Here is a 24,880-nt window from a genome sequence, read left to right as displayed (position 1 = left end):
TAAAATTATACAGTACAAGAAGTCAACATGCTCTATCACCCTACCAATGTTTACTGGGGTGATGGTTGTGGAACAAAGCAAAGCCAATAGCTAGAGACAGGGATATCGGGAGGAGATGACTTGCAGCCTTATGGGCCACATGGCCCAAAGAGGACAAGTATTAAAGGTAAAACATAAATTTATACAGTATCAGAAGTCCATACACCCCTTTTGGAAGACATGACCTTAATCTTCCACACAGGGAGTGTGAATTTCAAATGGGGTTACCTGAATGGGTGACTCACTTTGAAATCTACACTCCCTGTGTTGGAGATTAAGATCATGTCTTTCACAGGGGGCATATGGATTTCAACTGGAATATCATTAAGAATCACCTTTATTAAAATAATGCCCCCACCCCCATCAATAATATGCTGTCATGCTTGAAGGGGAGAATTGACATGTTTATGATAAATGGTGCATCATTTGATTTCCAGGGGGCATGGGAGTTTTTTGAAAAATAAACTTTGCCCACTTGTCCGATAAAAAACCTTTTCCAGTCAGATGAAAACATAAATAAATTGCCTTATTGATAAGTAAAAAAAAATATTTTGCCCCACCCAACACTGTATAAAGATATACATTAAAGTAGACAAAAAAAATAGTCGCTGAATGCTGAGGAAAAAAAATTCCACCCGACCCAAACTCCCATGCCCCCCCTGAAAATCTAATGATGTGTCCCTAAAGCACACACAATCACCACCGTTAGAGTACAATTAATTCCGGTTTAATCATTGTTTTTCCCAAAACATCACCTTTAAATGCACCCTAAAATCAATGACAAATGCATGAGCTGTCATGTTTGAAGGGAGAATAAATGACATGTTAATTCTAAAACACACACATTCCTTTCCTCCTTCTCTTACACATCTCCCCTCTAATGCTCTGCATGCTAGCCATAGGCTCCAACATAAAATGTCCAAGTTTTGAAATATTTTTCAAAATATCAAGAGCTATCTCAAGAATCACTGAACCAATACTAGGCTTGTTTGTACTCATTTTAATGCATTTTTCATGCTGATTCCAAATATGGTCATGAAAATGAACAATTCTGAAATTTATGAATTTTAAAATAAAATTTGGGACTTGTCGTCTGCAGTCTACACCAGCGTGGATAGGGATTTTAAACCATGTTCAACATTACAGGATATGTGACTAATGGCTACTAATAACATCATTTAAGGGGGAACCTCATGACCTGTTGACTTGTTTCTCATGAATGGTGATTTGTATGTTCAAAGTGAGAACCAGGCCCATATATGCAATTTTTTGTGGGGGTACGGAATACATGCAAAAAGTAGATTTAATGCCCCTAAAACTTGACTTTTCTAGCTATTTTGAATAGTTTAACATAAAAGGCACTGCTTTTTAATTTGTTTTCTAAGATGGACCTTCTCAAGTACAGTTTAACACCCTGCCCCCCAAAAAAAAAAAAAAAAGTGGACCTTTTGTAGATATTGTCAATATTTGTGGACCCCCCTTTGTGACCTTTGATCTATTTGACATCATAATCCCTGAACTATGCATCTACAGAAATATGACAATTGACTTTTTTGTTCCTTATGAAGAGTTTGAGGTATATCACAATATGATTGAAGCAACTTTAACATTTCACATCATTATGACCTTTGACCTAATCTGGTGACCATACAAAGGACATGAGATTTTGGACACGGGTACATGTATTTTCGGATTCCATATACATCTATACAATGTATCTAAACATAATTTACATAACAAGAAACTCCCATAATAATTCTGTCATCTTGAACTAGATATAGGCCTAGTTATTGCATTACTCCTTCACATATCTTTATTTTGCAGACACAAATATATGGCAGCTCATACCAGGTGAATATTTCTCACACTTCGTCATATGCATCACATACTGTTGTATCTCAAAAGGCTGCCTTGTGTGATTTTTTTTAAATATTGGCATCTAATTGTGACAAAATACACTGTAAAATTAACTTAAAGGAGTATTTCGTGATCCTAGCATCCTCTATTTATGTCATTTTTCATTAGATATCAAAAAAAAAAACCTATACCCAAAATTTCAGTTGATTCCGATTTTGCGTTCGCGAGTTATGCATGATTATGTGTGTTATACTGCTCCATAGACAATGCGTTGTAATTTCGTTCTGGTGCACCAGAACGAAATTCAAATTTCACGATATCTTTGCTAAACGAATTAATCTGCAAGAAATATTTTGTCCATAAACATTATGTAGCCAGAGGTTTCCAGTGATATAAAAATCTCAACTTTTTTTGAGAAAAGTGGGGGGATGAGGCTGTGGATCACGAAATGCCCTTTTAATATATTAATTTTGAGGTAATATCACACTATTACAATCCCATGTCCATTCATAAACGAAAGAAGCATGCTGAAATATAAAATAATAATATGAAATATATCATGAATAGTAAAAATCACACAAGGCAGCCTTTTGAGATGTGATGCAAGCAAGAAATTTGTGTTGCTCTGATTAATAGGGACTTCTAAGAAAGAACAAAATGCCCCTGTAAAATAACTACTTCCCATCTTCAGTCTTAATTTACAGTCATGCAAATCAAAACATTTGATCAAAATAACTGCATACATTTCTCCAAAGGACTGGATTTAACCCTGCAAGACGCCTTTTGATTTTACTTCATTGTATTTTGTACCATATGTATAGGTTAGTCTTAACCCTATTAAGTTAAATCGGTTATTGTGTGTTTGGCTGCAGACTAGATTAATATGAATTTCAGACCAAATATAAACTCATTAATATTCATAAATATGCAAATACCTTAGAACAAACTATACATCACAAGAGGTAATTATACTCTCTCATCCTACTAAGTTTGACATGAAATTGGTTATTGCATGTAGTCTGCAGGGGGAATTAATGATTTTGACCGGACAATAGAAATTCACAATTTCTTATTTCTCAACCCAAAGGCTAACAGCAAAATTATACAAATGATTTTTTTCTTTTCTTTTCATTGCTCTTTTTCTTCAATCCTGTTTATTTTTTCTTTATATATGCCAGCATGCTTATGTGACCCGCTCTGATGAAACCCCCCATAAGTCGCACTCAGCCATTTCGAGATACGTCGAGTCAAAGTTGGGAAAGGGGTGAAAAACCTTGCAGATTTTGTTTTTCAATTTTTATTATTTTTTGATTCCTTAATATATTTACTTTAACCACAGATCTGTGCTTTAACCTACCATTGAAAATGAAATATTCTTTTGTGTCTTTTTTCTTTCCAGGATATGTGGTCTAAAGCACCCAAATCTAGCATTTTCTGAGCCAAACCAAGTCCTTAAACATGTCATTTTACAACTTTAAAACCATTTTTCTTGCATTTGCCTTTTCTTTATGTGTCGCTTACCCCTTCCCATTGAAAGACCATAGAATGACGACCACATGTCCCAGAAACATAATTTTGGTATCAAATGACATCAAAATCTCAATTTTCAAAATTAGTGACTTATGGCTGGTTTTGTGGGAACGGGTCACATATGCTTTGAAGGCTTGAGCCTGGTCCCATCAGGACACAAGTGTGTGTCCACTCAACCAACCAATTAAACAAACAAACAAATAAACAAACAAACACCATAACATTATAAGCTACACACAACATTTTGTGTTGTTGGGCAAAAAATCGGAAGACCCACCTTTTAATTGCTATAATACTCAACAGCTGCAAGCAATATCACCCTTATATGGTAAATTGAACACATATCCCTGCTTTAAGCTTTTGTATAATACAATTAAGCTAAAATTTCCTTATTGATTTAGGCCTGTCTTATTAGCAATTAAACGTCTGGACAAACTGACAGTTGGTTTACTAGGACCTACAACCTACGAAAAAAGTCCTTGGAACGCTTGGTACACTCTGTCGAAATTCCGTGCAGAATTTCACATGATCATGGAAATGACGTATATTTTGCCTGGGAACAAGCATGACATCTACAACAATGATTTACCTTCCCTCTCCCCATCAATCAATGTTGGAACACATCGGAAACCGCTGAAGACTTTGGTATTTCTCAACATTGCACGGGAAAGGGGTGACAGTTTTCCGTTATTTACACGCAAGCGTTCCAAGACATTTTTCGTTGATTGTCTCTACCGAATGCAAAATATTTCATCTAAATTTCGTTTTTGTGTCATAACTAAAAAACGGAATGTCGTATGAGCTTCATATTGCACACGATTTGAGAGTGGATTATATGCTTTGAAATCATAACAAAATTGTTAATAAAGAAATTTGGTTTATTAAGGGAGTGGTCACTAAAATCATCCCCTATGCTAAACAACACACGTTTAGTAATTATGGCTCTAAACTGCTCTAAAATGTCATTTTTGTCCCATAACTTAAAAACAAAATGTTGTATGAGCTTCATATTGCACACGATTTGGGAGTATATAATATCCCTTTGAATCACAATAAAATTGTTGATAAAGATGTTGGATTATTTAGAGAATGGTCACTGAAAACACCTCCTATGCTAAATTACACACATTTCGTAATTATGACTAAAATCTCGTTTTTGTCTCATAATTCAAAAAACACTACAAATATAGTTTTAAAAAATATTACAATGTTTTGCAGTATGTTTTCCAAAATGTTTTTGAATGTTATTAAAACGTTCTGTACCCTTTATAATATAACCCAACATGTAAATGTTTTCTGTAAAACTTATGCGTTGCTGAGTATAGGCTTATCCGAATCGAATCAGAAAGATTGTGATATAACAATTTGAAACAACCCAGTTCGGAATATTATTAATAATAAAATACGCTTTTGCGGTGAGAAAAAAAAAGAAAAAAGAAAACAACAATTGAATACACTTAAAGAAAAAAATCGAACACCACGGGGAATCGAACCATTCGCATCAATCAATAGTCAAAAGATTACCAGTCGAAGGACTAAGCCGTTATACGCCACGCTGCCATTTCGCAATCAAGTAATCAGTTTTGGTCTTTTATAGTAGTCAGGTATCGGGAAAGTGTAAAGCTGCATAGTGCAAAATGGCAAAGTGGATCAGTTTACCATAATGACAAAATGGTCCAAAATCGACATTTTATGGTTTTTAAGCCGCATCTCATTGAGCGTGACGTTCGTTTACCTTGGCTACACCAATTGAGGATGTTTGAATACAAAAGGAATGACAAATTGATCGCATTTATGACATTTGTTAACAGTTTGCCATTTTGAATTGAAATAAATATCTATACGTATATATTACTATCAATGCAGGGCAAACTGCTCAGTATGCACGCTATTCAATGCAGCAGTTTACCATTACAGATTACCATTATGGGTTTACACTTTACACCCTTTGACTATTCGTGTTTTGTTTGCGTGAATCATTGCTAATTTATGCATTCATTATTTTCAATGCTTCTTTTTTCTTTTTTTTTATTAAAATAAAGAAAGAAAGAAAGAAAGAAAGAAAGAAAGAAAAAAGGAAAGAAAGAAAGAAAGAAAGAAAGAAAGAAAAAAAAAGGAAAGAAAGACAAAAGAAAGAAAGAAGGAAAGAAAAATGAATGAATGAATGAATGAATGAATCAACGAAAGACATTTGAAATAAATAAAAACATGAACGTGGAAAAAGTTTGAAGTGACCGCTTATAGGTTCAAATTGCAAGCAGCTTAATCACGAAGCTCACGTGGCCGAGTGGTTAAGGCATAGGTCTTATAAACATGAGGTCCTGGGTTGATTCCCAGGCGGTATTACTTTTATGTTTCATTTATTATTTGCGACGGTGAACCCGGTGAAAATATTTGTTTATTATAAATACATGAAGTATACATTTTTGATTTATTTTTCTGTTTTTCTTTCTTCCTTTCTTTCTCTATGTTTGATTAATTAATTTAATTATTTCTTTCTTTCTTTCCCAAAAGCCCCCAAATGAAATACTTTCCGATTTAAATGTGATCTTATAATAGTCCTACAACTCCCTCCGCCCTTCCCCACATACATCCCACGCCCAACACCTCGCACGCACACACCACCACATTATACACACACCCCATACACAAAAATGTGAAGCACAAATCTGCTGAAGATAGTTGTTACATCATGTCAAAAACAAGTTAATGCTATCTACTGAAGACAGTCGTAGTTTATTATTGACTTCATTACAATCTTAACGTACATGCGGTTTTAGTATTTAATTAAAACTCATTTTTCTGTTTTGTAACGCTCGTTCACCTATCTGACAAGTGCTATGAAGGTGAACTTTAAATATTAATTTCAAAATAAATTAAACAACTCGAATCATGCAGCTTAGAGCCGTGATACGATTTCTCGGTTTTAAGATATAGCATAAAAATGTCATTAAATGCGTGTATGTTAGGGTATGGGGTGTTTCAGTGTCCACTCCCTGAACCAACCAATTTCTTTATCAACAATTGTATTTTGATTCATAAGTACATGGTCTACTTCCAAATCCTGTGAAATATGAAGATCATACAACATTCTGTTTTTGAGTTATGGGACAAAAACTACATTTTAGAGCAGTTTAGAGCTATAATTGCGAAATGTGTGTATTTTAGCATAGGGGTGATTGCAGTGACCACTTCCTAAAGAAGCCAATTTCTTTATCAACAATTTTGTCATGATTCCAAAGCATATAATCCACTCTCAAATCGTGTGTAATGAGAAACTCATACGACATTCCGTTTTTGAGTTATGAGACAAAAACGAAATCTAGATGAAATATTCTGCACTCGCAGAGACAACCTACGAAAAAAGTCCTTGGAACGCTTGATACACTCTGTCGAAATTCCGTGCAGAATTTCACATGATCATGGAAATGACGTATATTTTGCCTGGGAACAAGCATGACATCTACAACAATGATTTACCTTCCCTCTCCCCATCAATCAATGTTGGAACACATCGGGAAACCGCTGAAGACTTTGGTATTTCTCAACATTGCACGGGGGAGAGGGGTGACAGTTTTCCGTTATTTACACGCAAGCGTTCCAAGACATTTTTCGTTGATTGTAGTTATTTAGTGTGAATCATGGTGCATCAAGGTGATCATGATCTATATTTCAATTGATTCGGACATTGAATTTCCCGGTGGGTTCAGTTTGTATTTAAAGGTAGGACGTATGACCGTTCCAGGATTTGAAAATGACCCCTATTTCACGGGGAATCGAGGACATTTGCAGCAATTTTACCCCTATTTTGCGCTGAAATCAAGGAAAATTTGCCCCAAATACCTCCCCTATTTTTATCATTTTGAGGACGATTTTCATTTCACCCCCTTATCACGAGGAATCAAGGACATTTTTTCGAAATGAATACCCCTATTTTTACCATTTAAGGACGCTTTTGAATTTTGACCCCTATTTCACGGGGAAATGAGGACAATAACGAAAACTGTAGCGGTAAAACACGGACGAAAGTCCTAGACATATACCCTATTTTTCATTTCAAGGACAATTTTGCTCCAAAACACCCCTAATTTGGACAATCATGAACAATTTTGTCCTCGAAAATTCATGGACATTTCTTGAAAAGTACCCCTAATTGGAACCATCATGCATACACATTGTCAGTGAAGACTGAACCCACCGGGATTGAATTTGTGACATAAAGTTGATCTTAACCCAAAAATTATGGAAACCTTTGGACCTCATAACTGCTAACTCATTGGTCTATTAAAGTAGGCATGGCAAAGACTTGATGAATCCATCTGTGAGGTCAAATTTGGGCAAAAATTCTTTTTTAGAGAAAATCCCCCTATACCTCCAAAAAAAAAAACATAACAAAAAATTCTTGAGTAATATTTTACTTTATTAATAAATTTTTAAAAACCAGATATAAATGTCTGGCACACTTTTTTTATTTTGATTAACTTCACCAAAAATATTTTAAATTAGGGCAAAAATTAGGCTTTTTATGATTTTTTGGCAAAATTGAGCCTTTTCAACAATTTTTGGTGAAAATTTCTTTAAGTTGGTCAAAATACATGTAATAAAAAAAATTAAAAACTGGTCCCAGATATTTATATATAGTTTTTAAAAAATATTCATAACCTCATTAATAAACGCGATGCGTGCGATCCAATCATATTTTATTATTTGTGAAAACGCTAACGCAAATCGAGGTCATTAATATCTCACAATTGACCGCAAAATGCGTAATTGTTCCAATGTCGCACACAATTGACTTCTGCGTGCGCCGTATTGTGCGTCCAACGAACTGCGCGCGCACTGGCTGCCGTATTTGGATTGCACGCTACCATATTTGCACAGATTCTGATACGCAATTGGTCATTTTGTTTTAGCCTGATCGATTTTGGGAAAGGGAAGATGTAAGAATTGTTTATTTTTACAAACTTTTGAGGAAAATTTTGTGTTATTTTGTAAAGTTATAAAGATCAAAGTGACGGTTATGAATGAGGTTAATAACTTTGCATCGGTTATAGGTCGGGCATTGTGAAAAATCTAAACATTTTGCTTTGGACCTCGGAATATCCCGGGATATTCTTGGGTTCCTGTGGCAAAATGTTTAGATTTTCACAATGCCCTCCAAATAACAGATGCAGTTATTAACCTCTAAATAATTTTTGGGGTTACTTTATCCAAAACAATTTGGGCCAAAAAACAACAACATTTTTTTTGAAATTTTCTCCAAAACTGAGCATTTTTGCCCAAATTTGATATATGGATTCATCACAACTTTGCCATTTTAAATATGTACACTAGGGTGGGCCGAAAAACACCTTTTTTCTCGGATCGACTTGGAACTCTCGGAGAATTTTACTAGGGTACATACTACTATTGTGCTAAAATATCAGTAAGATCGGAGCATGTTTCGCCCAGGCAGTAGATTTTCACAAAATCCCTACTTATTCACCATTTCTTACTGTATAACTCTATATAGAGAAATCAGTAGAAACAACCTGGGAAAAGTAGGCATTGAGATGACATAATAGCCAATATTAAACAATTTTGGTAGTTTGTTTAGACCCTCCAGAACATCACCAAATAGCAAGCAGTCTCCAATTGGTTACCATTATTTTTTGCTAGAGACCTGTATTTAGTTAAATATTGATGATATTTGAGTTGCTAAATTAAGGGGTAGGGGTAGCATTATGGAGCATTTCCCTAGTTCTACTGAGTCAAATTTCACAATCTTGGTCTTGTTGGGTAGATATGAACTGCAAAAGTACAAAAAATACATGAGATATGAATTTAGAGCAGCTCTGACATGACCAGGGGTTAAAGGGTCATGTGATGCCTAATTTGTAGTAATTTTCAAGGCTCTGTGACCTTTTGACCTCTGGTCAAAACATGGATAACCGAAAATCATATAGCATTTATTTTTGGCAATGCTGCAGTTCATATCTGTGCAACAATACCGCATTTGGGAAATTTGACTGAGTAGAACTGGGGAAATTCTCCATAATGCTACCCCTACCCCTTAAAATAGCAACTCAAATATCATTAATATTTGACTTACATGCGTGTCTTTAGCAAAAATAATGGTAACCAATTGGAGACGGCTTGCTATTTGGTGATGTTCTAGAGGGTCCAAACAAACTACCCAAAGTGTTTAATATTGGTTAGGATGGCATCTGAATGCCTACTTTTCCCAGATTGTTTCTACTGATTTCTATATAGAGTTATACAGTAAGAAATAGCAAACAAGTAGGGATTTTGTGAAAATCTACTGCCTGGGCGAAACATGCTCCGATATTACTGATATTTCAGCACAATACTAGTATATACCCCAGTAAAATTCTCCGAGAGTTCCAAGTCGATCCGAGAAAAAAAGTGTTTTTGGCCCACCCTAATGTACACCTAGATGAACAATTAAGCTGATATGAGGCCCAAAAGTTTCCATATATCCAGGGTTAAAACCAACCTTAAGGCACCTTAGGGACGCACCATTAGATATTATCGGGGGGGCTAGGGAGTTTGGGTCAGGCAGAAAATTTTTTTTCTGTTACCGAAGCGCAAAATTTTTTTTTTTTCGCTGACTTCGAAGCAAAATTTTTTTTTTCGCCACCTTTGGCGGCAAAGTTGTCTTTTTTCAATTTTAATGTATACCTTTATACAGAGCTGGGTAGGGAAAAAATTTTTTTTTCACTCATCAGTGAGACAAAATTTTTTTTTTTTACTCATCAGTGAGGCAAAACTTTTTTTTTCAAAAAACTCCCTAGCCCCCCCCGATAATATCTAATGGTGCGTCCCTTAACATGGGCCTTAACACATAATTACACTACAGCACACCATAGTCACTCACTGTACAGTACCTGTTGTAATTTCGTGCTGTCTACAGCCCAAATTACAAATTGGACAATATCTTTATCAAACAACCAAATCGGCAAGAAACTTTCTGATGGTATAAAAATCTCAACTTGTTTTGGAGTTAGTTGGGGGATGAGGCTGTCAGTCAGGGGATATAAATGCCCCTTTAAAACAATTTATTTTACAAAACAATAGCATATAAAGCTGGTATAGTCAATCACCACTTCCTAAAATTAACAAAATAAGGCATTTTTTTGGTGGGGGTATAAAAAACAATTTTTTTTCAAGTGCTCTCAATCTCTAGCATCACTGTCCATATTTTCAGTTCATATCTTTTGGTTGTTGTCCCACATAAAGCAACAATTTGTTGCCATATATATGGCAAACATTCATGGTCAATTTAGAAAAGTTGTCATTAGGCCAAGTAAAAAATAAAACATGTTTCACGTCCGGGTTTTCAAAAAAAGGAGGAAGAGGGGCTTTTTATTTTCTATTTTTATCGCAAAATTGATGTAAATACCCATACTTAGAGCTGTTTTAGCGTACATACAATTAGTCTGGAAAAAGGAGGAGGCTCTTTTTTATTTGTTGTTCTGAGAGTTACACCCCCTCTAATGATCACAAAACCTTCCTAAAATGTTTCTTGTATCTTAACAAGGCTACAGAAAGGATCCCAACTTCCTAGACATATTTTTTGAAAAGTTATAAGTGAATTTCAAAAAATAAAAATATATTTCAGGAAACCTCTAAAAAGGAAGCGGGAGGGGACGTGAAACATGTTTATTTTTTTATTTGGCCTTATATAATAGGAACTCAAGAATCATATCAATAAATATCAAGTTGCTAAGTCAATAAAAATCCTATCAGATACAAACTTGCATGCAAAACACAATTTGTCATCCCAATATATGACATTCTTAACAAAAATATTGACCTTTAATAACCAGGTCATCGGGGCAAACACTGGACTATTTGAAAACAAGAAATTGGGCAAGACGCCAACTTGTTTACATTGGCCGTGAGACATTTTCGAGAGAATAAAATCATTACATGTTCAATTCGCCGGTAGATCCGCCATGAGCTGTTGTGGCGTGTGGTGGTGAGCTATACGACATGTAATCGTTAGTGCACGCTGGTTCGAATCCGAACGGTTCTGATTTTTTCTCTCCTTTATTATAATGCCAGTTTGTCTGAGCTCCGTTTCTTTAACTTGTTTACAACATAACAAATTGCAAAATTTTCAGTACATACATGTATAACAAATCCATGTTCCACTAGATATAACAAATCAGTATAGGAAATTAAAATGGGAGAAATGCATTATGGGAAGTGTAAGATATCTTCCCTGACATTAATAAATCAGAAGTGATTTTCCCACGTTGAATGAATAAGAAGCGGAATCTTGTACAGTAGAATCATGTTTCCGGCTTTGTATTTTCAAAGGAATATAATTAGACAACAAAAGATAACAAACACTTTTTTCCCAGACACTTGAGACAAAATCATGATCTCCTGTGGCGATGCAAGATGTTCCACCCATTCATAGAAATTGTATGTTGTTTTATCAAATAGAATATATTTTAATCATGTTGAGTGATACCCATGTCTGGATTGTAATATTATAGGCACTGCTTACTTTACCATTATTTCATAAACGTGGTAAGCCAGAGTAAAAATAAAAACAACTTTCTCATCCAGGTTTAAAAAAAAAAAGAAAAAAAGATGAGGTGCTTTTTATTTTTTATTGGAAAAAGAGGTATAAATATTTGGCTCTGTATTTAACACATAAAATAATGCCTCAAAAGGGAGTAGGCATTGTTTTTTATTGTTCTGGTAGGTATGCTCCTCTAATGATTAGGCCTACAGAACCTTCAAGAAGTGTTTCTTGTATTGTATCTCAACTTCCTAGACATATTTTTACACAAGAAATAACTAAATAATTATATTAAAAATAAATAAAAATAAATTTGAAGCAGCCTCAAAAAAGGAAGCAGGTGGGGATGAGAAACATGTTTTATTTTTTACTCGGTCTAACAGAGATCTGCTGTATTGTTCTGGGTTTTGTAGGGACATGATCATAAGTTGTTTCACCATCCGTTTTTTTTGGTGGTTTGAAAAGCCTGAATTAAGGAGTGGGGTATGAACGTTTGGACAGTATTTATTGTGGGACATTAGAGCACATCAGACATATCGAATTGCATTCTGAATACGAAGAATGTCCTTCTGATATCAAATAATTTAAATTTTTTGAAATTCGCAATGCAATACGCATTTTATGGCAAATGATTAAAAATTATTTTTGATATTTAACAGTACTCGAAGTAAACTTTACAAATCTGATGATTTATACTTAAAGTGTATGTAGCTGGGAGGAAAAGCCGACGATCAATTGAAAAATTTGACCTTTTTGTATTGAAGATATGGATTTTTTCCCAAAACACCCAAAAAAAAAATTAGGTCTTTTGGGAAAAAATCCATATCTTCAATATGAAAGGTCAAAATTTTCAATTGATCGTCGGCTTTTCCTCCCAGCTACATACACTTTAAGAATATGTCATTAGATTTATCAAATTTCAGTCTCAAGTCGAACATATTCAATTTTTAGTTTCTTAAAGGATTGTAAGCAGCATTCCAAAGCTACATTTTTCAGGAAACCCCATTGAATTTGGACAACCAGTTCAAAAGATGTGAGCAGTTAAGGTGGTATTACTCCCCTGATAAATTTTGTGATAATGTTGCATTTTTCTCCAACAATAACTACACACTGGTATCAAAAGTTATGTATATTATAGGGGCAAGGAATCCAATTACTTCACTAAACTTTCAGTGATTCAAGACAAGTGGTTCATTAATGTTAAGAAATGAGGTACATTCTAGCGGTACCTCTATTCTTGTCATAAATAACATACCACTTGACTTGAGTCACTGAAATTCCAGTGTAGTAACTGGATTCCTTGTCCCTATAATATACATAACTTTTGTTACCAGTGTGTTATTGTTTTTTGAGAAAAATGCAAAAATAGTCACAAATTTATCAAGGGGTGATCATCATCAGTCGGCTGCCGAGCAGGCGACTACAAGCTTTCTCCAACTAATACGATCTTGGGCAAGCGAAACAATTTTGTTTGGCTGCAGCATCCCTTCAGTATCTCCCAGGAGGTGCTGGACATACTGTAAGTACAGTGTGCGCCCTTCCCGGTTTCCTCTTCCCATGTGGTGGAATATAAAGCGCATATTCTTCGACGATGTTTTTCCGGCAATGTCAATACCTGCATCAGCACAGCCCATGAAAAGCTGATGCATTTTCCCTTGTTGATTTACAGTACGGACATTATAAGTAGATATTACAAGAGGTTTGAAGGTAGACAGGCGACAATAATCAGGGCCAACAGTTCGTGATGGTGTGCCGAGTTCCCGCTGGTCCGTCATGAAGTCAACAGTAGACTGCCGCTCATCTACCCTCGGTATTTTCGAAGATTTGCTTGTAGTTTTCGTAATCATGAATTTTGCTGGGAATTATTTTGGTCCAGTCCCAGCAGCTTTACGGGTGATCAGCCCCGTTTCTGCTTATTTCTGGACACACAGCAGCCGAGATCTACCAATATGTAGTAGTTCGCCCCTGATCTGGAACATGTTGGCCAGTGTTGGAAGGTTGACCAATGATGACATGTTCAACACCAGCCTAATGACCGTTGAGAAGTAAATCTTCCTCTTCCGCTCTTTGGCCCATGATGAAGGTTTAGAGCCATTGGGATAGGCTACTCCAATATGGGCAAATTTTGTTTTTTTTGTTTTTTTTGGAGACTCTGAGCTGCCCAGTAATCAGAGTCCCCCTCTTGGCCTCGTTGATGTAGTACCCCCTTAAAGGGTCATTCTTTTGTACTATTACAGACTCAGTCCAACCTCCCTTATCTGGACCTCTTTTACAAAGATCTCTCTGCTATCCGGCTGTGTGTGATCTTCATAGGAAACCTGGGGGAGGGGGGCAAGACTTCACACAGGGGGCAGCTGCCCCCTCTTGGTTATGCAACTGATGTCAAGAAACCCACCACCATCTTTACACTATTAGCATATTAGCAACTATTAAATTGCATTGATGGCGATAAAAAATTTGAAAATATCTTCATCTTTATCATGTTTATTACGAACTTTACGGATGAATCATTCTATTTTATCACAACATATGCATCACTTAATAACAGCTTTTTGAAGTGACATATTCATATCAGATTGCACAGTTAATAGCAAGCGTCAAATCTTCAACTTCCTACTCTATAAAACTAAATTATTTACTCATTGTATCAATTGCTTCTTAAGACAAGTTGGAGTGTTGCTGAAAATACGGAGAAAAATATTATTATTACCGCAGTGATTTATTTTTAACCTCTCTTATCCGGACTCTTTTATATGGATCTCTCTGTTATCCGGCTGTGAAATCTTCACAGGAAAACATATTTTTGATGATTTAACACCTAATTCCATGCTCTGAATGGTTAGAATGACATACAATGTAGCTATGTTGCATTTAAGCCATCTTTTATGTTTATTACCCCATGTTAAAACAATCTTTTGTTGTCACCATTTCAGTACTTGGGACAGTCAATGCAGAATTACATGTAATTCACTTATCGGGATTTTGCACTTATCCGGACAGTTCTTGGTCCCATCATGGCCGGATAAAAGAGGTTGGACTGTAATTTATAACGCACAACACCTTGATGTTGATACACAAGCCTCAGCACACTTCACAGGTTGTCTGGCCACTACGGCCCACATCATTCCATAATCCATTTAACAGCACAAGGACTTTGCAGTTTTCAAGAGCGCATTACGCATACCTAGACATTCCACAAATGACCTTCGCAACCAAGATCAGCTCCCCGAGTTCCGTAGGGGTTACAAGGAGACAATTAGCAGTAAGTTCCTTGTCCAGGGGAATTTCAAGCTAACTCAATTTTTCCACTAGAACATACAATACAGCTGCCAGGGTTCTAACCCAGAACCTCTCAAACCATAGTTGAACACCTTTATTGATTGAGCTAACTTTACTGCTGACAGAGAAAGGTGTGGGCTAAGATCCTAAGTCTCATTGTAATGCATTTTATCCCCCTGGTTTTTTTCTGGGGTGGGTGGGGTGGGGGAAGTTATTTAACATAACTCAATAACTGCAATACATATAGAAATTTAAATGTGACCAGTGGCTTCCTTGACTCATTTCCTATAAAGTCGATGTATTACTCTGCAGAAACAAACTTATTAAATAAGCAACATTACCAGAAATGGACAAATATGGCCTAAAGGCTCCGACTTGCCTTCAAATTTCCAATCCACAAATTTCTTTAAATATAATTGAGATTTTACCCATCAAAATGTAACCAAGCATGCTTGTAATAATAAGCTGAAATTAGGTCACATTGTAGGAGTCAATGAATGCTGCGCCAAATGAAACTAAAGTATCCTTGTCCCCGGAAAACTATAGATAACTCATCAAATTGTTTTAATCTCGGAAATGATACAAAATCAAAATCAAACAAAAAATGAGGAAGAAACCAACTATAAGGCAACAGAAAAAAACTCACTCTGTTCTAAAGGTCCCACCAATTCAAATTTTGCATTTTGCTGATTATTTTAGCTGAATGAAATTAAGAACAGCATGTTTTGTTTTTGTTTTTGTTTTTTTAAATGAATCAGAAAAGTTTCAAAATACGTTTGTAATTTGTTTTTTAGTTGTTCAACCTTTCTTTGATTCTTTTTCAGTCATTTAGACCTTATAGGATAAAAAAAATACTGATGACCGACCCTTCCTAAATCCTGGTAAGTCTGTCCGTTTGTACAGGTTTTTTCGCTGAACCATGAAATGGTATCAGCCTATATTAGTCTGACTTATTTATTAACTCCGCAAACCTTTGGTCTTTTAAAAATGGACATATATCTCAAAATGCCAAGAATGTATGAACCCTGAGTGGTGTCAATTGAAACAGAAAAAGTTAAGAATAATAAGAATATTTTTCCCATCACGGTGACCCGGGCAATAGTCCTTTAAGAGCTTTTAAAAGACCCTGGTCAATATTCATATTTAGGGTCTTTTCTACATTTAATGGCTAAGAACTAGCCATATGTCTATTGGTAATTCTTTCACTCTTTGACAGGTTCCCTATTACAAGAAAGCTAGTGTAAACTTACTGGATCCGTTTGGCATTTTTTCATTTTAACAAGGATGAATCACTTAAAACCTGACTATTCCAAATTATAACAACAGAGAAAATCTGTTCCAACTGACAGAGTTAAAAAAATCCACAGCATCCAGGTCTTGGGGTTCCAAGAAGAATATTAAGAGTGGCAGAATAAAATCAAGACAGGGGAAAAAAGATTTTTCCATTTTTCTGCCACTCTAAAACTTTTTCCTCTTAAAATTTAAGTTTGTCAAAAATATCTACATACAGGTACTAACTCGAGCGGTTACTGCACCATAGCCCCGTGTGGAAATGGTTTTATTATATTCTTTACTTTGTTCTCTTTCATTTGACACCACTCGGGGGTCATACCTTCTTGACATTTCGAGATATGAAAAGGACCCAAAATATGAATATTGACCCAGGTCTTACAAGGAGTGTGACCCCCCGGTGGGGAAATTATGTTTATTATATTGTTTACATTTTCTCTCTCATTTGACACCATTTTGAGATATGAAAATGACCCATATGAATATTGACCCAAGTCTTATGATGAGTGGCACCCCCGGGTGTGGAAATAATTTTATTATATTCTTTATGCTTTCCTCTTTCATATGACACCACTCATGGTGCCATACCTCCGTGGCATTTAGATATATGTCCATTTCAGACCAAATGGTTAGTTAGTAACCTAGTAACATACACTAATAATATAGGCTGATACCATTTCATGGTTCAGCAAAAAATGCAAATAACAATACCTAAGCAAAGTCAACATGCTGATGTTTGCCCATGAAACACATCACTGCATCCAACCCGAAACTTCTATAAAGGGTGCTTCTCCCTGGACCCACACCCCATGGTTTTTCCTCTGAACCAGTTCCAGTTGTATTTCCAACTGACATCGAAATTCAAGAATTCCAGGTTTCAATTGTGTCGTGTCGACAGGCACTCTGTGATTGGCTTTGGAATCAAAATTCTCGAGCATGCCCAATCCTCAATGATTTTTATGACCGTTCGACACAACTACTGTGAACTTTGAAGTCCCAAGCCACTCCCAGATGCGTTCATTCTGTGTCCTTTAGTAACACAACCTTCCCTCTGACATCATTAACAAAGCCTTTATAGAAACAAATGACTGTTCAATTTCCTGAAATGAAATTTGAAATGTATGTCCCCAGGTAGGGATTGCGGAGTGTGAACTGACGAGTAGGTTTCACACACTACATACAATGAGGATACCGGAAAGTCCCTTGATAACAACGAATCCCTGATTACCATGGCCAAAAGGTGCTGCCTAGTAGTGCTATGCTCTCAGACGCCGTCATTCTGTGTCTTGAGTTACACAACCTCCGCTCTGGAGAACATCAAATCTCAAAACAAATGACTGTTCAATTTCTTTGTCAGTAGTTGTACATGAAATTTGAAATGTATGTCCCTTGGTAGGGATTACAGAGTGTGAACTGACGAGTAGGTTTCACACAATATATACAATGGGGACCGGAAAGTCCCTTGATAACAACGATTCCCTGATTGCATGGTCAAAAGGCCCTACCTAGTAGGGCTATACTCTCAGACGCCTTCATTCTGTGTCCTTCAGTTACACACCTTCGCTCTGGACAACATCAAATCTCAAAACAAATGACTGTTCAATTTCTTTGTCAGTAGTTGCACATGAAATTTGAAATGTATGTCCCTTGGTAGGGATTGCGGAGTGTGAACTGACGAGTAGGTTTCACACAATATATACAACGGGGATACCGGGGAAAATCCCTTGATGATAAAAACAACTGAGATTATGAATACAAATCTTTGATGTTATGAGATCACCTTCTTTGACCTTGTAAACACAATGGAATTGTCTACTTTTGATGAAGTTCAAATGAAGATTGAAAAGCATTTTTCCTAATGTGTATGCATGTGTCTTCCTTTCACGAAGATTAAAATCACTTCGCTTCAACAAAGCTAGCAAGGTATCATCATGCTTTAATTTGCTTCAAGTGGGTGTCAACTGCAGACAAAGTTCCAAATTTTCTTTCAAAATTTCATGAAAAATAATTTTTTTAAATAATTAAAAAAAAAAAAATTAAAAAAAATAAAAATTTTACATTTTCATGACCATATTTGGAATCAGCATGAACAATGCATTAAAACAAGTACAAGCAAGTCCAGTATTGGTCCAGTGGTTCTTGAGATACTCTTGAAATTTTACAGCATCATGCTTTATTTTGCTCTGATGAATCCACTGCAGATGGCCAAATCACTTAATCAGACTTTTCCTAATTGATGTGAGCTGGGGCTGATGGACCGGTTATGATCTTATGAGCTTATATTGCAGACCTGTTGAGACTATTTTCTTTGGTTTTGCATGTCAAAATGTGTTAATTCTGACCTCATCTTTTCCTGGTATGAGATTAGCTCTTGACAGCATATTACAGCATGATTGGTAGGTCAGACCATAGTCAGAGTGTATCAAAATTATTGGCACCCATCATCAATTTTGATGTTTATTGAAAAGCCAAATGCAACATCAGATCCTTTTGAAATGTCAAGAATGTAAACCCATAGTTTATGACTATTTACTGCAATTACTCTACATTTGTGTATCATGTTGAATTTTGATGTGGTCAGACTCATCCAATTATCAATGAAAACTGATGGTACCAATCATTTTGATACAGCTTGTAATAACACTTTTACTAAACAATGCACATCAAAATAACAATTTTATAAGACTTCAACTCTTGCAAATTTTGCAAGCTCATGCAGATTTGGAAAAAATCAAAATGAGAAAGTGTCAGAATGCCAGCATCAATTTCCATCAAAAATAATGTATGGTAGCTAGTACAATGAGCACTATTAAAATACTTGAACTACTGTAGTAATGTTTCAAAACTTTTTTTACATTTATTAGAAGTAAATGACAGGACTTATTAAGCATCCATCAAAAATGGGAGATATCGATCAGTGATTCATGTTTTACAGCCTACAGAGTTATCCTTCTCAAGTTCTCATACTATCAGTGTTAGCATCATGCAGCCTTTTTTATGTGCTTGTAACTAACAGTAAACTATCTTTATCCATGGTGTTGTCTTTTTTAAAGACAGTTCTTGTTTACATTCATTAGAAGTAAATGACAGAACTTATTAACCATCCATCAATAATGGTAGATATCAATCAGTGATTCATGTTTTACAGCCTACAGAGTTATCCTTCTCATACTATCAGTGTTAGCATCAGGTAGGACTTCTACACATCAGTTTTTAACGTTTAGTTTCCTTACTTGTGTGAACTTTTTGAATCTATTTAGATCCATCTGAAACGTGTTTGCTGATCAGTTGGTGCCGTCTTCAGTTTGCTTTTTATTAGTTCTTGAAGCCACGGTAGCTCATGGTGGCATGCAGCGGCATGGGCTCTGCCTCACAATTGGATCCAATTGCGTGACTTTGAGTACCAGTGTTTCCATCGTGTTGTACTGACCGAGCCCCTCGGCAAGGTGCTTTAACTCACTTGCCTCTCTCTACCCACGGGTGAAATGGGGAGCTGCTATGAATATTGGTATATGGCAGCTGACACATTCTAACAACAGCGGAATAATTAGCCTATATGATGTGCTTTGATACACGTGAAAGACACTGTATAAATGCCAACATTTATTTTTATTATTTCTGTTGTGTACCTTTAATACTCTGCTTACATTTTATATAGGTGCATGTTTCGGTCCTGGGTTTTGGTACTAATTTGGCCATGAATTTGCTCCTTAAAAGTCTTCAATAGCTTACCAAATAACCCTCTGATCAAATGGTCAAAATACCGATTTCAGAATTGTGCTTTTAAAATGGGGGGTAAAAATGCATTCCCCATCTTTAGTTTCACTACTTTTATGAAAAAAGACATCTAAGGTCAGAAGAATATTGTCTCTTTTAAAACAATCAAAATGAATGAAAATGGTAAAAACACAATTTTTTACTCAAATTTAGTCTTTTTTTCAATGAAAAAAGTGCTTCATGTGAAAAAAAATTACAAATTGATTATCCATCATGAACTTTTACATGGCTGTAATAATAATTTGACACCAAAAAGACTAACTTATTAAGTTTGCTATTCTTGAAATTACAAATATGCCAACAACTGAGTGCACGGCAAGTACAGGTACAGTGGTATAAATAATTTTAAGATGTTTTTAGCATGTTCTCCCAAGAGTGTATCCCTGCTTCCATTTTCCGCCATGATTCACACCCCCTCTGGAGGTGGTGGGTATGTCATAATCTATTAATTTTGTTAAATTTAGACACACTGCTTACATAAATACAATATAAGACATATAAAAGGGTACTGGAATTGGATATGTGTAATTTCTATGAGTGTATTAAGCACTGATATATGCCCAAAGGGAGTCGCCATATATATACTTCCCATGTCATACACCTCTATTTCAGGAAATGCCAAGTCAAAATCTTTCAAATCATGCAATACAAATCTGACAGCCATAGCTATACTCAGGCAAGGCAGGCAGTTGCTAACAATTCATTGAAATAAAAATGGAAAGGAACACAAGGAATGCTTTTGCCTCCAATCTTCCCGGTTCAGAATCTTCCTTCTATAGGCCTTTTCCCTTAGGCCCCATGTCACAGGGGAAGTTGCTCAAAGTTGTCCAAAATTGTCAAAAATGACCAAAGTTGCGCAAAGTTGCACTAAGTTGCCTTTAACATTTTGCAAAGTTGCACAAAGTTGCCTCAACATTTTGCAAAGTTGTGTAAAGTTCCTTAAAGTTGCTCAGAGGTATGTAACGTTGCCCAAAATTGAACCAAGTTGCCAAAAATTTCTCAAACGGTTGCGCAAAATTGTGCAAAGTCGCAGGATTGCGAGTTTGAATCCCGGTGGTGCCATCGTGTTGTGCACTTGGGCAAGACGCATTACCTCACTTGCCTTTATTTATACCCAGGGCCGAAATGGGGAGCTGTTATGAATAGTCATGTGTCCAATATGTGGGTATGCTCCCCCCTGGATTTTAAGGTGGTTGGTCTTTGGAGCTGACGGTGTGGGCCAACTGGTAAAAGGTGGTCTTTTGGAGCTGCAAACAGTCCTCGTAAAATAATATGGTCACCATCCGCCAATTGCATCATGGAGAAGAATCTTTTGCTCCAATGAAGGCGCCATGCACCAGCTATAAACATCCAATCCAAACTTACTAGGACACCCTCCCAGCGGAACACAACGGAAGTACCCCCTGGAATAGTGCTTGATGGAATTCAGGAAAAAAGGTTTATATCATGAGCCTACCGTTACCATGGCTACAGTTTGTGACAAAATATGATAAAATAGAATAATAATATAAAATAAATGGAATTGGCCAAGCTGATGCTACATGCTCAACTGACCATAACAAGTGACTCTCTATAATCCTTGTTGGTAATTCTATAGTATGACCGAGCCTGAACTTCCTGCTATCACTATGGACCACAATGGCCTCATCCCAATGCCACAGTTCAATAACCTCAATTAAACAATCATAAAGCAAAATTTGACCTCAAGTTGTTGGAGTATGAGTTTGTATACCTAAATTTTCAAAGGTCATTCAATGAATGTGCAACTGTTTTGGGGTTAAAGAAATGTGCCCTTATAGATGAACATGTTGTGGATCCTAGTGTATCCAGTAATCCTAAAATGACAAACGACTAAAAATGGGACAAATATAGATAACGATCACTACAAGCTTAAGATAGTGTAAATAGGTCGATATGGTTGAACCTATGTACAAGCTATATGAGGGAAATGACACTCTATCTCAGGGATTCAAAACTTTTTTTTTTCCTTATGAGCCAAATTTCATATGATGAAAAGTATATTACACCCACAGCATCATTTATACAACTGTGCTCGGGCCCCAGTACTACAAAATATTAACAAGTCTCCGAGTATTTCTATTTTATAGTACTGGGGCCCGAGCACTGATGAAGACCTCAACATCGCTGGATTTAGATGTTTTTGCTGACTTGGAACTTTTGCCATGTTCAAAGATTTTTGTCTGACACTGCATTTATTTTATAGGCCTATTGGTCTAACAGCACACATCCAACATTTTACTTGGAAAACCACTTTTATCACTGGATGCTGAGGCTGTCTTAGAGTTAAACCATAGGGCTATCATAGCATTTGCCAAGTGCCCTAGGTGGTAATTGCCAATCAATACTTCATTAACTAATTACCTCACCTTCACCCAAAGCTCACCTAAGAACACTTCCCTTCTGCAAATAATTACACTTAGGGCAGATAGTCATTGACCCAGGCTGGCCATGATCAACACAGGAGAAAATCCAGCATACTCCTCAATACTCCCCCCCCTAAAATTCCCCCAACATATAAGAAATTAAGCTGAAATCAATCAAAATCATGCCAACTCAGCCCAATTTTACCCAATTCTAGCCACTGCATCCCCCTGCCATTGACAATACTGGATCCGTCCCTGTGCTGCACCCTATCACTCTTCAGTGGGGTAGCCAGGGGGGGGGGGCAAGGCAGCTGCCCTTCCTGTGAGTCTTGCCCCCCCCTCCCTTGCCCCCCCTGTGGGATGGTGACCGCCCGACATTTAAGACTTTTTTGTGTTTCTGACCAAATCTACATTATATTTTGCCATTTTAACCTAAAAAGCGCCAATTTTTGCGCGGTTCGCGCAAATTTATTCACTTTCTGTACCATATTTCACCAGTTCAGCTTCAATATGGCAAAGTTTTTAGCGCGGTTTGCGCACATTTGTAACATTAACTGATTTTGTCGGCAAAAGGTGCCCCCTTAAAATTTGTCTTGCCCCCCTTTGCCCCCCCTCTGAAAAAGTGCTGGCTACGCCACGGGTCGCCCTTTGCACAGATCCGCCATCTTGCTACCAAAATGAGGTACTGCCTGCAAATGCATGCGCAAAAAGTGCATTTTTATTTCTTGCGCTTTTCTAGCAACACAACAGAAGAAGGCTTTAGTAAAGCGTACACAGTAATTGAAGCACACATTTGACAGGCGCACTGACAGGCCCGTACGCAGGGGGGTGCAGGGGAATTTTGGAATTTGCGAACAGAAGCAAGAAAAAAAATCAGGTATTTTACAGGTTTTTCTCAAAAAGGTCTAAATTTTGTAAAGAAAGTCCACTTTTCACAAAATCGCCCCCCCCCCCCTTAGGAAAAAAGTCCACTTTTTCAGCAAAGAAAAAAAATCCTGCGTACGGGCCGGGGCGCACTCGCACACAGCACACAGTTTGCGGGTAGAACCTAGTTTTGAGATGACCCCCGTGCAAAGGGTCAATAGACATGACATAACCTTCTCCCATGAGAGGTTTCCTTTGCTTTGTAATTGTACTTCAAGAGATGATCACTTGATGATAGCCAATGTCTTTGACTCATGGCATAACAGGGACATAGTATTGGGCATGTAATTGATGAGGCATGAATGTCTCATTACCACACCTTATGGCTATTAACGCTGCACTCAATAGCCAGGTTCAGACGATTATAAAATTCCTGAGGATCAGCATGCTCGAGAATTGCGATTCCTAAGTCAATCCTCGAGTGTGTGGCCACACGACTCAATTTAAGCCTGGAATGGACGTTGGCTCTGGAATTACAACCAGAAGCCATACTGAGACCAGTGCTGTACGGTGCGACCAATTTAGGCGCATTGGCGACTAGATTTTTTCTGATGCGACTAAACCTTCAATCCTTGGCGCCAATGGCGACCAACTGTTGAAGCTTTTATTCGCCAGCAAATGCAAAACGTGTAAATAATGTAGTGTTCAATAGTACAAATGTACGGCTATGAATATCATGACATCTCAATGGGGACTTTCTGGAAAACATATCTATAGGCCTACACTGTACATGCTGTGTATGGAGTATGTAGATTGAGTACAGCAGCTATGATTCATTCAACGCAACATGTGGCTGTGACAGGGAAACCCCCTTAAAATTGAACGTAGATATAAACATTGTGGCAGAATGACTTTGAGAAAAGTTGGAATACATGTATGGTGCGTTGGGAGCAAAATTTGGGCGCCTAAATTTATAAAGTTAGGAGCCATTGGCTCCTCAATCAGTTTTTGCACCGTACAGCACTGACTGAGACCCATCTAGTGGCGTGCCCAGGCCCGTATGCATGGGTGCAGCTGGTCAAAGTATAAAAAATGTCCCCAAAATCCTAATTTGTGAGCATAGCAAGCAAATACTTTTTTTTTATGCTTTTGGTCAAAAAAAGGTAACATTTTGTGAAGAAGGTCCACTTTTCATTAAATCACCCACTCCTGGAAAAAGGTCCACTTTTTCAAATTCTGCACCCCAATAAATCCTGTGTACAGCCCTGGGCGCACCAAATTGAGATGTATTAAACATAACCAAACCATGGTCAGAGCCGTAGCT

General features: G+C 36.8%; 1 protein-coding gene across 1 annotated transcript in view; it reads right to left on the bottom strand.

The window, feature by feature from the left end:
• LOC140145951 (receptor-type tyrosine-protein phosphatase kappa-like) overlaps window positions 1-24,880 on the bottom strand; it is an 83,412-nt gene that overhangs the window by 46,462 nt on the left and 12,070 nt on the right.

This window comes from Amphiura filiformis, chromosome 2, assembly GCF_039555335.1.
Source record: "Amphiura filiformis chromosome 2, Afil_fr2py, whole genome shotgun sequence".
Lineage (NCBI taxonomy): Eukaryota > Metazoa > Echinodermata > Ophiuroidea > Amphilepidida > Amphiuridae > Amphiura > Amphiura filiformis.
The sequence above is the reverse complement of the archived record's forward strand: the minus strand, read 5'-3'. Positions and strand labels throughout refer to the sequence as shown.